This window comes from Anomalospiza imberbis, chromosome Z (assembly GCF_031753505.1).
Source record: "Anomalospiza imberbis isolate Cuckoo-Finch-1a 21T00152 chromosome Z, ASM3175350v1, whole genome shotgun sequence".
Lineage (NCBI taxonomy): Eukaryota > Metazoa > Chordata > Aves > Passeriformes > Viduidae > Anomalospiza > Anomalospiza imberbis.
This window is the reverse complement of record NC_089721.1, coordinates 72,631,131-72,647,975: the sequence shown is the minus strand read 5'-3', so window position 1 is coordinate 72,647,975 and position 16,845 is coordinate 72,631,131. Positions and strand designations below refer to the sequence as shown.

Genomic DNA, 16,845 nt, shown 5'->3' with positions numbered 1-16,845 from the left:
ATTTAGCTTAGCTTCAACACTTTCCTAGGCAGAAAAACAAAACAAATTCCAAGATCCCTGTGCTGTCTTGGTTCTCCTTAGAAACCGAGGCTGAAACCAGCTTTCCAAGAGAGATTTTGTAAACAGAGCCTGGATCTCATCCACCTAGAAGGTGCTAGAGCTGGGGAAAGTACTTCACCAGGAGGGTTTCTAAATGGGCGGGGGGGTTGGTTCCTGTCAGATATGCTAATTTGCAGAATCTATAAAAATTTTTACATGTTAGTTAAGTGGGGTGTGCATCTTCAGCCTTTTCTACCTGACAAATCTGTGCATCTGAGGATCCTAATATAAAAGTACCCTTTTCATCACCCTACCAGTGACTGACTTGTATCTTTAGGGACAGAGAAAAAGGCTTCAGTTCAGTTGAGATCCATCAATCTGCTGTGGATAAACTGAGCTGGGAGCCCACCCCTGCTCTCTGCTCACTTTGGATGGAGATTTCCTCCTGCCTCAAGGATTCCTGGGAATCCAGGGAAATCCAGCCCTGCAAAAATCTCATCCATTGAGCTGAAGTTTTCAACAGCAGCACTGAGGATAATAAAAATCAGTCATGGGTTGACAGAAGTCTGAGGTTTCTGTGCTGGTTTTAACACAAAGGAAATTGCATGTATTTAATTGTTTTTATTTCCTAATATGAAATCAAGTGGATTTGTATTAGGAAATATTTCCTCACTGCAGGAGTGGTTAATCATTGGAACAGGCTGCCCAGGGCAATGGTTGAGTCACCATCCCTGGAAGTGTTCAGAGTGGACATGGCACTTTGGGGCATGTTTAGTGACATGGTGGTGTTCAGTCTAGGGTTGGACCTGGTGATCTTGAAGGTCTTTTCCAACCTGTGATTCTGTGAGTCGTGAGCACATCCTGAATGCCAACCTGTCCGAGTTCAGAATCCACTTTAGAAAAGAGGGAGGAAAAAATCAAGACAGGACCAAATGAAGCCATTCAATGTGAATCACAGGTTCAGGAGGAAAATCAGTCAAACTCTGTGGTGCAGACCCATTGCTTTAAACAAATCTGTGCCTGTTTCATTTTACAGGAATTTGTTTTCTTTTACCATGTACTGAGCACACAACTGTGCCAGGTTTTGGGATACCTTTTTTTTGACCAAAAATATAAATTCCTGTTTATGTGTTAGGCTCCTTTGAGTATCATTCCTGGCAGGCAGCTGGGACGGATCAAGGGATTCCCATATAGAGCTCTCACCTGCCATCACTCAGCTCCTGATAAACTGGGTGTGTGCTTCTCATGTCCTCCCACCATAGCAGGAGGAAGTACTTCCAGAAAAAGGCAGGTCAGATCCTGAAAACATGTGTTATGAGCTCCTGCAGCCCACTTTTTTTCACACATTCAAACCAGCATCTTGAGAGCAAACGCCAGTCTCCTTTGAGGTCAGTGGGTGGGTCATTAATAATTCCTCTGCATCAGTATTGTTAAAAAATCTATAGGGCCCATGTCACATCACTTTTCCTCACATTGATTTTGACCTGGAAAATGAGATGAGTGATGCATCTGAGTGGTGCCTGATGTTCCCTAGCACATAATAAGCAGCATTATTCATTTTGTGGGGAATGCGCAATCATCTCTCTGGAAGAGAGGTGCTACTTGAAAAGCTGTCTTCCTCATCGCTGCACCCCCCTCCCCCCTTACACTTGTGTTATCAATCATTAGATCATCACTGGAGGAAAGCTGCTGGAGACACAGGTATGCCTGGCTAAGTGGATAAATGGATCTTGCCAAGGATGGGAGTGGTGAGTTTTTTCATAATCCTTTCCTGCTCAGACTCCATCCAGATGTGGCTTCCAGGGATGCTGTTTGGGAAAGCCTTTTGTTTCTGATCCTCTGTGCTGCAGCAGCCTGGAGCAAATCAGACTAACCTGGGGTAGCTGGGTGAGGGGCAGTGCAATTTATCTCTGGGTGGCTGAGAGGCACAGACCAGATGAAGGATTTCATCACCACATTACTCCAGAGGTAGCCTGAGCTCATTCATCTGCAAAAGAAACAAAGTGAATGAACAACTCGATAATGCTTCACAGTTTGAAGATTGCTTCTGGATGAATGACCTGCTTGTCTGCAAGTATGACTACTGGGCTGCTGCTGCAACACATGATAAGAATAGAGAAATAATTTCTTCAAAAAGAATTTTTCATCTGATGGCATCTGATATGTGCACACAGATTTAGAAAATGTTCTCCTTTACATCTCTGTTTCACCATTAATTAGAATGAAATAAAACGTTACAATTTACATTCAACAAACCTAGTTTTGCTTTCTGTCCTATTTTGCAATCAAACTTTATATTTCTGTTTCAATGTGTTGTTATTATTATATTCCAACTAATTAAGCAAATTATTAATGTGGGCATGTAATAGCCAGTGGCCCCTTAGTCTATTTGCTAACTCAGTTCATTTGCAGTTCATAATTTGTTAATAGTTCTCTGTACTTATCACTAATTTATCTGCTGCTCTTTTATACCCTGTGTCAATATTTTCCCAGACCAGATCAGGCCTGTGAAACCTGCATGAACATTTCTGTAACATCCCTTTTTAGGTCAGTATTGGACTGGTATTCTTATAGGTGCTTATGCAAATCATTTAAGGGAGTTACTCTGCTCATTAAGTGCTGCATCACAGCACTCCTGTATGAGAAATTTTATTTAGTGGAAAAGAAAAAGAGAGAGAAAGCTGCTGATTTTTTGGCTAGGAAGGGGCTTTGAACACACATACCTTGTCTTACTTGGAGGGCAGTAAAGCTGTCAGATACAGGAGGAATCCCTTTTCCTGCTGCCAGAGGAGCAGTTTACACCACACAGTGTTAATATTACTTTTTAATAAAATAGTTTATTATCACTGTTTACCTTCTACCACCACCTTCCACTGACTGGTTGAGGGGATATGCTCTTTAGTTGGTGGCTGCCAGCCTGGTTGAGTCTACTGGGATCATCCAAAACCTTGAGCTAAGATGCTCTGCAAGGGAGGTAAGAATGGCTCCTGACCTCTGTCTGCTGCCTCAGAAGTTGGATTTTCTGGGATGGAAACTTTGGGGAACAGTGGCTCACTGTTCAGAGAGGGATAAGAGAGGTGAACATCTGAGTGAGGTTCCCTTGGAGGCTTCCTGGTACCTCAGGAGGAGGTTTACTTTTGCTCCTCATGATGCTCTTTCTGCATATATTTTCCCCATTTTCCCTTTTATTTTGTGGGCTAACATTTAAAACGAGCACATTTGAAAGTGCCTTAAAATTACTGCATATGCCGCCATCCAATTTTTATCATACTGGCACGAATATATAATACCTAATGAAGCTGGGGGTAGTTTAGGAAATATTAGGCACCCTGACCAACCTGTCCTCCACCAGTAGCTCGGCACTTTCACGGCTGAACCTCTCTGTAAAGCTTACCAGCTAATTAGAACGCATTAAAAATGACAGTGGCTGTTGACTGTGGGGCTGGAAAGCAGAGATTATGGTGTCGCACAACACCACGCAGTGTGTGAGTCAGTCGGCGCCCTTTGAACGCTCCTCACATCTGGCTGGTGCTGAATGGAGCCACTGTCCGAGGGGCTGCTGCTGCGGTACCTGGTTCCCTGTGTACTAATTACAAGCTCTGAACGCAGAGTTAGGGGAGTCTGGGGACTTGTGGCTGGAGTTCACACAGGCGGGTGAAACAAAGGATGCCCTGTTCCTCATTGCGCTCCTACACTTAATTAGGAAGTGAGTTTGTTGATCACTGGCTGAGTTAAGAATCACTCATTTATGGCAGGGAACTTTGTGATTTTTTTTTTTTTTTTTCGTTAAAGTTTATTTAAATGACATTTTACACTTTGGCCATAAGGGGCAAGCCTTTATTTTATCTGAGTTTAAATATGTCTGTTGCAGTCTCCTGGTCTGACGGAAAGAGACACAGGGGTGTTTTGTTTGGAGGGGTGAGTGGGAAGGAGAGGGGGTGGGCCGGGGGAAGCGTTTCATTGCAGAGCTGGGGCAATGGTTTGGGATTGGCAAAGCCACTGTGAATTTAGAGAGGACAGAGGGTGGTGGCAGAGCCACTCTCCTGCCTTCTGCTGGGGGCGGTCAAGGTGATGCCTTGGGATTTTAGCTTTTGTATTTTTCATGCGTTTGTGGTCCTGCAGTTCTTTAGTGAATAGCTCCAAGCTCCATATCCAGTGTCAGCTGCTGCTGTCCCATTTTGGGCAGACACAGCAATTCCTCTCCAGGCCTGGCAACCAAGGACACCTCAGTGCCTCAGGGCCCAGAAATGCAAACAAAAGTGACTTGGGGGAGAAACTTGGGCTAAATGACTTCATTAGCTGAAGCTGTAATTGTTAGATCAACCCCCAATGTGCAAATGGACCCGAATTATAAAAGTGTGAAGACCCATGACACATGGTCCATTTTTGGGTGTAGTCCCTGGGAACCTTTGCCTGCCCAAAATCTACCCGAAGGCCCTTCAATAAATGTAACTGCTTTTTATTCTCTTAACTTTGTCTGGCCCCTGTTTTTAGGTAGCCCAAAAAAGGCATCAGAGGTTAGAACATTTTGTGGGTGTGACGCGGGCCTGTCAGGCGGGCGCTGGAGCTGAGCCCAGGCCTGTGTCCCGAGGCCGTGGGGACACAAATGGAGGCCACAGGAGGACCCGCGAGGCCTTGGAGTGGCTGCCGAGAACAGAGGCCAGACAAGATTAAGAGAATAAAAGCACGTGTTTATTAAAGGCCTCCAATAGGTGCAGCTTGGACCATCAAAAGCCTCCCAGAGGCTGCACCCAAGATGGACAATGGTCATGAGTTTTTCCATAAAGTTAAAAGTTTGGTCCATTTCCATATCAGGGGTTAATCCTCCAATTCCAGCTTCAGGTAAAGAATTCATTTTCTCCAAGTGTGCCCCCCTCAATTCACTGTTGTTTGCATCTGGGACAATAAGGTGTCCTTGAGTTCAGGCCTAGAGAGGAATTGTTTTGTCTGAGTAAAACAGGAGAGCAGCAGCTGACAGGGCATGGAGTTTTAGTGCTATACACTAAAGCAGTACAGGGTCTGAAAAATAAAAAAAAAAGTATAAAACCTAAATCCTAAGGCATCAGATGGACACCCTGAGACGTCCCAGGATGCTGCAGCCTGTACTGGGAGCCAGCTTCCCCTTCTCCTTTACAGGGATGACATTAAATACCCAGTGCCACTGCAGGAGCTAGCAATTCTTCACTGCTACAGCCAGAGGGACGGATGAATGATGGACTGTTTTCCTCGCCCACAAACAGCCTGCCGGGGCTCTGACAGGGGAATCACACGAAAGCAGAGCGCAGAAAAGCTTTAAGAGAGAAGCCAAGAGTGAGATATAATGGGAAAAACAGAGGCCTGCCTGATTTTTCTATAGTAGCTGTAACTGGGATGAACCAGCCTTTTATGGAAAGAAATTTACTGTCATCTTTGCTCAGATACCTTATATCATTGTTACTTAATTATAGACACTCACCTTGGTGCTGCCTGCTATGCACTCTGGTTCCTCAAGCATAAAATGCCTCTAATCTCACAGCTATTATGCAAATTTTCTTCCTAGCTGCATGCCTGCAGGAAAGCCATCAAGCAGCAGTGCAGGAGAGCTGGTGGGGGTTTCTTGGAGATCCCTTTGCAAAACATCTTAGGTTCATTGCACGTGGAGTTGGTTCACTGGACTGAACACAGAGATTAGAGACTGGAGGAAGGAAAAAATCCCATATTGTTAAAATATTTTCCCTGTATTTAACTAAATTAAAACAGGTTTCTGTGGTGGTTTGTAAATAGCCTGAGATTTTTACACTCACCTGTTTACAAAGACAAATTAAACCTCTTTTTTTGAATTGTGTGTGTTGCTTCCATCCCCATGTGAGAGAATTAAAAAAATCAACTAATAACTGTTTCAGACTCAACAGGTAACAGCTGACTTTTGCTCACGTAATATTTTCTGGATGAGGCACTGAAAGTTTTCCTGGCTTAAGGAAACCATTCATTCAATCCTCAAGGAGTGCTTGGACCCTGCCCAGAAATGTAAGTGGATTCCTTGTTGTTGCTGTTGTTGTTTTCAAACAGTATCTGAGTGGAGGAAAAATATAAGATTAAACCCCGAACCAATCATGTTAAGTGTGAGAGGTTTGCATAAATGTTAGTTTTGGGAATAAATAGCAGTAGTGCTCATGTGAATGAGGCAGGTAATGGGCTGTCTGAGCTGCTTCAGATCCATGACCCATTTATAGATTATCACAAGGAATTATACATAACTCACAATCCACGAGGAAAACATTGTGGGGCATATAATTATGTTGCAAAAGTCTTGCTTCCAAAAAAAAAAAAAAAAATTGAGTGCAGCCTGGAGTCTATAAACATTTACATGTGCATTTAACTTCATTAAATGGCAAACAGCTGTAACTTCCTTTACAGTTATCTGCTGTTCTTCCTCTTGAAAGTGCTCTTTTGATCTCTAGGGCTCATGGAGTTTAGACCTTCCTTGGGTCTGGTGCTGACCAGTAGAGAAGAGGAAATTCTCTCTTTTGATTAAAGCAGTGGATACCCCAAACACAAATTTGTGTGTGAGCCTCACAGACCCGTGTTCTTCAGGCAGAGCCTAGCTACCAAAGACAGTGCAGCTTTGAAATAACAGTTCTCTACACAATCTGATCCATGATTCTCTATGATTCACATTTCTGGGGAAAAAAAAAAAAACTGCTATGTATTATTTAGGAGCAACTAGGACCATTATTCTAATTTCTCTCAGCTGCCCATTTGGTCTAAACTTTCCCTGGTCCCACCTTTTTTGTTGCTTTGCATTTCCAGCCCTGGATTTGGCTCTGAGAAAAGGCTGTGGGTAAAATCCTGTGTCACAGCAGCGGAGCTTCTGTTGTGCCAGGCCTTTGGCTGGTCACTTGGAGATATTTTTGGGCAATGGCTTAGTGTACTCATCTTGCACACGTGCTTCAGTCAGCCCTTCCTGATGTGTTTGCCATGCTGCCCGTGGATGCTGCCATCACAGGGTCAATCCTGACATCATCCAAGGAATGCTCTGTCTTTTCCACAGGAGAACAATCTAATCCTGGGTTTCATCACATATGGAATAGGAAGGAGCAGCATGTCCAAGCTGCTGTGGAGGATGAACTGAGGGTGACTTGGAATGGGTGGCTGCTCCACACAAAGCTGGGAGCTAAGCCTCCAATGAAAAGTAGTTTCACCAGAGAAGCTATGCCTTTCCATCTGTTCCTAGGATTTAGATTCCTTATGTTTTATTGTGTTCGTATTATCATACAGCTCTATGTCTGGCATAGGTATTAAAACGTCTGGGTGTGCAGGTTCCATAATCCTGCCTCTGGCTTCGTCTTTCTCAGGCTGCAGCACTTGGTTTGCTGCATTTTTATTGTTACCACTGTAATTGTATTGTGAGGGCTCTTGCTCCAGCTCTGGCTTGTTAAATAAACAGAACATATCCTTGTGTCTCATGCCTCCGCGTCTGGAAGGGATTTAAACCTCTTCTTTTGTCTGCGTGTTTTGGCTGAACTAAGATTTTCTCTTGAAAGACCCTGCGAGTTTCAGGGTCTGTGTGCATTATACAGAGTTTGCTTTCATTAAGTTTTGAGTTATTACAGCTTTGTTTGTGCTCGGGGTGTTGAGAATCACGGAGGCCAGTTCCTTTTAAACACTGAGGAGTACAAATAACCCAGGAATAAGGGTCTTGATTGATGTAGCTGCTGCTGTGGCTCACATGTGGAGTAACTCCACATTGTTGTGTTTCCTAAACAGTGGATTTCATAAACTGTATCCTTCCAGGGTGGCACCTAGTAAAAGGTCAAGAAGTAGAAAAAAGAAAGAGAGTCATTCAAACACAGCAGAATAATAAAGAATATTTTTCTAAGACCTCACCCCCTGTCATTATTCAGCTGTGTTCTGACCTGCTTATTTTCCACCACTCACTCAGAAATCACCTCAAAAGGTATGTTATTTATGTGAATGTATTGGAAACATTAATTCTTCCTATAAATGCTGATGTTCAACATACAGAAGGCAATTTTTTTATAGAACCTGGTTTTGGATGATACATCTACCAACTTGTCCCTTCAACCTCAGCCAGAGGAAGCAGAAATGTGTGAAATTTCTTCATAAAATCTTGATGGGAAAAATTAGTATTCTACACAGTATTTAAACACTTTTCAGTAATATTAGTCTAAACTCATTTTAATATGCTTATGAATTGAAGGTTAACCAATATCCTTAATCAACTTATGTCAGGGCTTGGCCAAACTACTTTTTGGTTTTTTTCCTCACTGCATTAGCCTACACTTTCCCAGAATGGATATATTTCTTGCATGTAAGGGGAAATGGTAGAGATTTACACCACTGAAGTAATTTATTTTCTGTCATCTTCTCTACGCATCTTTGTGTCATCTTCTCTGTCATCTCAATTTTTCAGCTTTCAGGTTTATCTGTGGCCTAGGACAATCCCCAGCTCCTGAATTCATTGGTCTCCAGCTAGTCACTCCCTACCTCCTATTTACACAGTCATATTGGGTTTTTATCTACATCTGGTACTTCTACCATATATTGACCATTTACGTCTACCATTGTTTTGTGTTATGCTTATTTCAGACAATGACCCTAGTTGTAGAAATCTTGCAAAATGTGAGTACTTTCTTACAAAGTGGTGCAGTTGCAGTCTGATATAATCTGTAAAAGTAACTGAGATACCTTTTTCCACTGGTTAACGCACATCATAATGCCAAATTTTGCCACATTAAACCCAGACTCATCTGTAGCTGATGGTGTTCAGGTTTGTTCGTGAGCTGTAAAGCCTTTGTAGTACTTGGGATGAAAGGCACATGTGGCATATCATTATTTACTACTGGGTTTGTATAATATATCTATGCCTAATTTATCAATATAACTTATTCAACAAACTGGTCCCTCTCCAAAACATCCACATATGTGTTTTCTTTTCTTTAATTGATTTCTCTTTCCCGGTCCCAGTGTGGGACAGCATTTGTTTTTATTTCCTCTGCATGTTTTCTAGCACAGTGAAGACAATAGATTTTTTTTTTTTCCCCTTTAACTTTATGGACTGAGTGCATTATAGAGCAGGAGGAAAGTTTCCAGCCTGTTAAAATGAGGAAGAGCTACACAAACTACAGACAGGTCATTCTTCAACACAGGAAAAATTGTGTGCTGGAATAGATGATTGCCTATTGAGTTTCACTCCTTCCCAGGCTCCCAGCTCGGGCTGTAAACCCAGCAGCTCCTCTTTCTCCCCCAGCCCCTCTTGCATGGGTGAAGCAGCATCTGGCAGCACCCACCTTGTGGAGCACATGCCCAGGAGAACAGAGCCACTGGAGGTTTCTGCAGCACAGCTGCAGGAGCAGTTCCATCTGCACTCGGATCCACGCTGAGACAGTTCAAGGCTCCTCTGCACCACAGGCAAAAAGGAAATTTCCTGACCTGAGGCTGGAGGGGCACAGACCATGGTGCAGCAGGGACAAGCCTCTTGCTTTTGCAGCTGCAGAGCCTGGGCTGGCTGCATCTAAGTGGGCTTCCCTTCCCTCCAGCACAGCCCCGTGTCACCTCTTGCCTCGGTGACACTGGCCTGAAAGAGAGTGAGGCCACAAGTGGTTTGCATCCCCACAGCATCTGCTGAGCTGAGCTTGTTTTGCTGATACATCAAAGCTGGACCTCAACATACACAGGGGAACCTGGTGTGAAATGCATCATTCTTCAGATCCATGTTTAAGATTAAATCACTGGAGAGTTTTTGTTATTCTGCCCGGTTACAACTTAGAGGCTGGTTGGAATTGTTAAGAGTGCTTCCTTATAACCTGGGTTTCACATTTCCCCATTTGTGTTGTTTTTCTGGATCTATCTCCTGTCAGAGTGATCTGTGCTATTAAAAAAGTATTGACTTTGTCTGAGCTGCCCATGGTTTTATTGGTTTAGCTGAAATCAGAGAACCATAAGATTATTTGGGTTGGAAGGGACCTTAAAGCCCGTCCAGTCCCACCCCCTGCCATGGGCAAGGACACCTTCCACTATCCCAGGTTGCTCCTAGCCTTGTCCAACTTAGCCTTGGACAATTCCAGGGATCCGGGGCAGCCACAGCTTCTCTGGACACCTTGTGCCAGGGCCTGCCCACCCTCACAGAGAACAATTTATTCCTGATATCCAATAAGAATCTACTTTTCTTCACCTTAAAGCCAAAGGAGCCTCTCTGGATTTGGCTGAAATCTCTGTCTCATATATATTTATTCATGTGATTAACCCTGTGGCAACTTCCTTGGGAACACATGGACTATTGAAGGCATCTTTTAAGGGCATTCCCCTGTAGAATCATGGCAAAACTTTAGTGAGGACCGCTGCTTCTTCTTGAAAAACATCTGGTGTTTTTCAGGTAGGAAGAGCTCCTGTGATCTGCTGGGCTCCTACCTTTCTATTTGTTCCACAGGGTTTTAACAGATACTTGAATTTCAATAAGAGCCCCAATAATTTCTGAGTATGATTTATTTAATTCTCATGACGTGAAAAGGACCAGGCTGTAGTCATGCTCATATTACATGAAAAAATACAGTAATTTTAGGCCTTCATGGTCTACATGTGGTTTTGGAGTGTAGATGGTGATCATTACATTTCATTACATGGAGAGCCAGCCTGAGGAATAAAAGGCAGTCTGAAACACTTTATGAAAAAGCCTCTGCCTTACAAAAACCCATGCATCACATTAATATGGTGACTGGGCAAATACACAGCAATATGTGTGCTTTTTGGAGTCCTTATTTAATGACTCTGGTGATTTCCTTCTCAGACAGAATACGCCTTAATGATGAAGCTGAAATCTGTTCTCAGTTACCAGAATATCTCCAGATTTAACATGTGTGAGAGAGACTAGCTTGGAATCAATCTTTTTAAGGCAATTTCCATCATTTCTCCTGTGGATTTGCAGCCTTATCATCAAACACATAATTGAAAACACTCTAGAGATGGGATAAGTGGAGTGAATTTTAATATGGATCTGTAGTCATTTAGCCATCTTCTGAAGACTAGCACTGCTCAGCAGACAGAAGTTTGGAAAAGTCTAAATTTGTTTACTGAATTACATATTTGTCTCATTGCTTTCTGTTGTTTCCTCTGCTGTATGATGCCTTTTCCCCCCAGGTATTTAAAAACTTTTAGATGTGGAGTGGTAGGAAGGTCTCTCTTCATATCCCCTTCTTGCAGAGTTTTAGCCTAGCAGAAATGACCCAACTAATTTAATTGACACTAAATAGACAAATGGCATAAGAGTTCAAAAGCTCCAAAGCTGTTTTACTTTGAGAAAGGTGTTTTCGCCTGTCAGTTAAAAAAAAAAAAAAAGATTCAATATTTTAAAATATATTTAACTTCATTGGGGAAGAAAATGTTACATTTTAACTTTTGCTCTCTGACTGGAGTCTCCTGGTGAAATAGGTCTGCAATGGTACAAAAACCTAAATCTTCTCGAGGAATAAGAAGATAGGAAAAAAGAGGAATAGATGATAACTTTTCACAAAGTCTCTCAATGTGTGCGCTGGGATCCAGGCTTTTCAGTTTACCCATGAATGGTAAGAAAAAGGAAAAACAAATTACATAATTAGGTTTGCTGATATGCAGTTGGTTCCAGGCAGCTAAATTTATACCTATTTGCAATGATTTTTGGAAATATTTTTCAAGATTGGCCACTAGGAAACCTGATGATATTCAACCTATAGGAAAATCCCTCACTATACTTACGCTAAAGACAAACTCTTAATGTAGTTGTTATTAATCAGGAAAAAAAGCTTTGGCAATTTTTTTGGGTGGCTCCCCAAATTTTTGGATGCATTGATGCAAGATGTTATTGAAGACACATGTAGAAGTGAATTCTCTAAGGGCTGAGATATATTAATGGGAAATATATCATTTAAAGGCTGTTTAAGACTATTGCACCTAGGCAACCATTATTTCAGTCCCTAAAATGCTGATTACGGGAGACAACAGAGGACTAGCCAGAAACAAAAGAGTTCAGTGAGAGATAATTGTTTTTACTTATTCATTTCTATTTATTCTACATATTTTCCTTCATATGTCTTATATGCTCATGTTCCTGAGATGTGCATAGCCCACCATCCTGACACGATCTTCTCCAAAGGGAAAACAGACATTTTCTGCCTTTGTGGGCACTATCTGGTGTATTTTTTGTCACATGCTCCCAGACTGCAGTGTCCCTGCCAAGCAGTTGCAGCCACAGCTGGAACAGGTCTAGCAGGGTTGTGCAATATGATAATTTTCATTTTGGGGCCGCCTCAGGAAATGTGACCCAAAGTGGAAGTCTGTCAAGTTTCAAACCCACTTGAATGGGAATCATCAGTAAATGGACAAATTCTGCAGTGACTTTGAAAGCTGTCCGAGATAATACATAAAAATCTTGCTTTGTCTTCCTTTCCAGCTGAGTTATATAGTGGCAATCTGGGGAAACAGAAGTTGGTGCAAATTCAAGCCCTTCTGACTTTGGCTGGTTTCTTTTTTTTCTGTTGCTGGTGATCAAGAAAATTCTGGATTGACTCACTTTGCAAACACTGCACCCTTTGAGCTACTTCGAATGGCTTCTGTCTTCAGTGTGTTTGAAAGTGACCTGGATTATCTGTGGTGTATAAACGTGAACAAAATGGAAGCCCTCCCCACCTGAAAATCAGTAATAAATTTAACCACAATAATGCTGAATTGCTTAGTGTCAAAGCAATATTTCTTCAGTTATGGGTAATCAAGCTTTTTTTTTGGTGCCAAACATAATAGAATATATTACAGGATGACTGTTACTCAGAAGTAACACATTATTTTTCAAAAATTCAATCAAGTGTAACAAAATTAGAGGTTTTTTTTTTTTTGTTTCCTCCCATCCTTCCACAATTTCTCCCATGTTTTTATCCCATTAGTTGCACTTAGAGAACATGAGGGGAAAGGAAAAATGTTAGTCTTGAAATAAGGGAGACCCGAAATTTGCTGGGAGGGAGGAAGGGAAGGAGGGAAGGAGGGAAGGAGGGAAGGAAGGAGGGAAGGAAGGAGGGAAGGAAGGAAGGAGGGAAGGAAGGAGGGAAGGAAGGAAGGAGGGAAGGAAGGAAGGAGGGAAGGAAGGAGGGAAGGAAGGAAGGAGGGAAGGAAGGAAGGAAGGAAGGAAGGAAGGAAGGAAGGAAGGAAGGAAGGAAGGAAGGAAGGAAGGAAGGAAGGAAGGAAGGAAGGAAGGAAGGAAGGAAGGAAGGAAGGAAGGAAGGAAGGAAGGAAGGAAGGAAGGAAGGAAGGAAGGAAGGAAGGAAGGAAGGAAGGAAGGAAGGAAGGAAGGAAGGAAGGAAGGAAGGAAGGAAGGAAGGAAGGAAGGAAGGAAGGAAGGAAGGAAGGAAGGAAGGAAGGCAATATTACAATTCTGACACAACAACTGTTGTTATTAATGGCAGTTTTGTTGAAGCTATTGTTCACCTTTGAAATAGAAATAGTTAAACAAACTGCAGATGGTTCAGTCCCCACACCCTCAGTCAGTTCCAGCTGCCCCTCAGAGAATTGCAAATGAATCAATTGTTTATACAGGATTTTTCCTTCTGAAAAGGAGCAGCACCGGCACAGTCCTGACAGCCTTTCCCAATCCTGCCTCCCACAGGGCTCCTCCAAGAGCGGTTTAGGATGAGTTGGGGGCCGGTGACTGGAAAAGGTCAGAGTAACAAGGCTGTGGGGCTGCGTCTCATTTCACATTGTCCTGTTGACCCCTTTGTTACCAGAAATCTAGCTTTGTGTACATTCACCTGTGAGATCCTCCTCCTTTGTTGGATAACCTGGCAGCATAGTTAAATCCTGTGGTGGGTCTCTTTTAGTAGACTGATTCAGGAAGAAAAATGTCATGGAATAAACTCTGTAATGTTCTGCGCCTTGGAGGGGACAAAAAATGGTGCCTTGAATTTTACTCAGGTCTTAGACAAGAAAATAGTCTATGAACATTCTGGAGGAGAACCTCAGAAATAGGACATTTAGTCATCCCTGCAGAAGTGGCAGCAAAGCCCTGGAGGGTGGGTTAAATGTCAGCCAGCAGTATGTGTGTGCAGGCACATGGATCCAGTTTTCCTGCCCTCGGTGGAATTACAGGATTGTTCCGAGAGACAGCTGCTGGGGAGAGGCTGGAAAGCATTGGTTCCTCCCCTGTGATACCTTTGTAGCCCACCAACACAATGTGTTCCACAAACAATGTATTTTCCATGGGGGGAAAGCCAGGAAAGCTCCCAGATGGACTTCTTCATTGAGTTAGAGTCTATCTTTACAGCAGTTCAACATAATGGACTCTTTTTTTTTGGGTAGTAATTTCTTAACAAACTCTAATAAAAGCTTTAGCTTCACTATGTCGCTGTAGATCTTTCAGGTAAGATGCAATGCAGCCTTTTTTTTTTTTTTTTTTGTTTTTTAATGGGGACTGTGCTCTGAAATTATTTCCCATTAGTGTATGTGAGAGCAACCTCTAGCTTTGGTTTGCATCCAACAGCTTGTGAAGATACAGCTGCTTTTGGTCACTTTTATGAGTGAAAATCTAAATAATGTTTTACATCTATTAGACTAAATAGAAAAGAAATTTGGAAGCAGTTCAGTGGTGCCAAGAAATAGAAGGACATCTGCAGGAATGTAAATTATATGCAGAGATGCTGTGCCTGTAAGAGTAAGTGAGAGCAGCTGTTAAAGGACTGGGAAACTGGTGCTGGGCTTGATGTGAAGACTTAGTCCAGGTTTCCCTAGGTGTGACTGAACCACATGTGAGTGGTGGTGACACAGAGCTCTGTGGTCCCGCTGGAGGGTCCTGGCAGCACCATCAGCTTTGCAGCCTGGCGGGGCTTTGGGGCTCAGGGACAGCACTGTGCAAAAATGGCTGTCCCCTTCTGGGGCTCCAGCTGCTGTCCTTAAACCCATCGCAGAGCCATGTATGTAGAAAATGCCTTCCCCTGATCCATGTAGGAGCCTTGAGCACTCCTGTGTCTTTGGGATCTGGAGCCCCCAGGGACCACGCTGTCAGCATCACTCAGATTTCCTGGTGGGAGCAGTGGAGGAGAGAGGGCTTGTGCCCAGGGTGAGAGCTCGTTGTGCTGGCTGTGCCCACCAGCTGTTGATGCTGCACAAGCAGGTTGTGCTGTGGTTTGTCTTCTCCTCCTCATCCCTTATTTCCTCACCCCTTATCTCCTGCTCCTTATCCCTGGGACATGCAGAGGAGCTGGAGGTGAGGTGGTGCTGGGTATGGCAGGAGCTCATGGCAGAGTCTTGCTAGTGTCAGGCAGACCCTTGAGTTTCCATCCTGAAAGTGAAATTCATTACAGTTATTGCAGTACCCTCTCAGAAAGACAAAAACTGTGAAATAAAGGAGTCTAAAACCTTCCTCTGTCCAGCTCCTCTGCGACAACCAGAGCTTTTTCTGGGAGGTGCTGTGTGATTTTAACTGACTTATCCAGTTTTTAGCCTCTTGTAGAATTATTTGGGAGGGAGGGGGATATGTATGCTCACTTATTAAATAACAGTTCATTGGATGAAACCTTTTTTATTTTAATGGACAAAAAAAAATCCTATTTGAAGACCGCAAGTCAAACACAAGTACTGCTCCAGCCAAAAGTCTGTCTTGACTGCCTTGCCTATGGCAAACTATGAAGTATAAAATACTTTACAAGGAACTGAGACTTCCCAGAGGATGGTATAAGTAGAGCCCTGTTTTTCAGTCTCATTGTTGCATGTTTGATCTTCCTTACACTTTTGCTGCTGAAAAATTGTCTTAACTCCACTGTTAGCGGGGGAGCTGAAGAACAGTGGCTCTGGCAGAAAGGGTCAGAATGTCCATCTCTGACTGAAATGATCACTCAATTAATTTCATTGTTTAGGACACTTTTATTGCTGGTGCTGATTAACCATCGATGCTTGGGAGGGAACGGGCAGAGAGCTCACTGCTCATTGAATTGAACATTACCACATCAGTCGAACCAGTTCTAGCACTGCAGCAGCCCCATACCCCCTGCATGTAGGAATGCCAGATCTAAGGATCTATTTCCTTCTTTTTAGGTAAATGTGCTATTCCCAGTAACCCAATTATACGGCTTTCTTCACACTTTATCCATAAAATACTACTAACACATCAAAAACAAGTGAATCCTTACATCCTGCCGTTTTATAGCTCATAAAGCCAACTTCACCCATTTTACCCAAAGGAGTGTGCAGCCAAAAACAGGACAAAGCCAGTGGAAAAAAAGAAATGTGTGTGTGTGTGTGGTTGGCTCTGTATATGAATTATGACTATTCAAAGGGAAAAAAAAAGAAAATTGAATGATTGCCAAAAAGCCAAGTGTGTAAAGGGACAGCTGGAGTTTTATGCTGGAGTTTACAATGCATTACTGTTCAATAAAAAAAAGAAGTCCTTTATGACAGCAGCTCATGCATTGCATGAGACATAAGCTACCTCTGAATACAGAGCACCTTCCTCAAAGGAAATGCCACTCCATTCTGAATTCTCTTTTAGAGGAACAGTAGGTGACCTAGCAGGAGATGTGTGGAAAAGATCTGATTCCATCGTTTATAATGGCTTGGATGTGGACTTACCCACTGCACCCATCCTTCCCTTCTCATCACACTGCTTGTGTCTCAGCCTTTTTCCCCTTTCAATGGTAACAGGCTTTAAAACCCAGGCCAAAATCCTCAGGTTTGGCAAGAGGAAAGAGTTGATTGGGTGCTCACAATGAGGGAGGAGAGAGAAAGGAAGATGGGAGGAAAGTTGAATTTTTGTCCACAAGGAAAGCTGGCACTGGTTGTGTCCAAATTGTCTGA

General features: G+C 42.9%; 1 long non-coding RNA gene across 2 annotated transcripts; it reads right to left on the bottom strand.

The window, feature by feature from the left end:
- Positions 1-740: 740 nt before the first annotated feature.
- On the bottom strand, positions 741-5,781 carry LOC137464926 (uncharacterized). 2 transcript variants are annotated; one of them, XR_010994486.1, is made up of 3 exons: positions 5,495-5,781; positions 1,910-2,026; positions 741-912 (listed from the first exon to the last, which is right to left on the bottom strand). It is a non-coding gene; the product is annotated as an uncharacterized lncRNA (long non-coding RNA). The 2 variants fall into 2 exon arrangements; XR_010994487.1 differs by lacking the exon at positions 5,495-5,781 and adding an exon at positions 3,378-4,298.
- Positions 5,782-16,845: the final 11,064 nt, after the last annotated feature.